Genomic DNA, 622 nt, shown 5'->3' on the forward strand with positions numbered 1-622 from the left:
TCGAACCCGTGCTGGCTCTCTGTTAGAGCAACTCACCTCGTCTCACTCCCCAGTCAGTTCAATTTTGGTGGTGGGAAAACTTCTCGAAAGAATAATTCGGGACAAAATTAATAGTCCCATGGACAAATGTGGGTTAATTCAAGAAAGCCAGCATGGATTTCTTAAGGGAAAATCATGTTTAACTGTCCTGCTGGAGTTTTTTGATGAGGTAACAGAGAGGGTTGATGAGGGCAATGCTGTTGATGTGGTCCACATGGACTTTCAAAAGGTCTGGCGGCATCTGAAAGGTTACTGACCTGAAATGTTAACTCTGCTTCTCTCTCCACAGATGCTGCCAGACCTGCTGAGTATTTCCAGCACTTTTTGTTTATATTTCAGATTTCGAGCATCTGCAGTATTTTGCTTTTATTGACTTTCAAAAGGAGTTTGATACAATGCAACACAACAGACTTATGAACAAAGTTATAACTCATGGAATAAAAGGGACAGTAGTAACATGGATATGGAATTGGCTGAGTGACAGGAAACAAAGAGTAATGATCAATGGATGTTCTTCAGGCTAGAGGAAGGTTTGTTGTGGAGTTCCCCAGGAGTCAGTGTTGGGACCCTTGCCTTTCCTGAT

This window comes from Heterodontus francisci, chromosome 35 (genome assembly GCF_036365525.1).
Source record: "Heterodontus francisci isolate sHetFra1 chromosome 35, sHetFra1.hap1, whole genome shotgun sequence".
In the NCBI taxonomy this organism is placed as follows: domain Eukaryota; kingdom Metazoa; phylum Chordata; class Chondrichthyes; order Heterodontiformes; family Heterodontidae; genus Heterodontus; species Heterodontus francisci.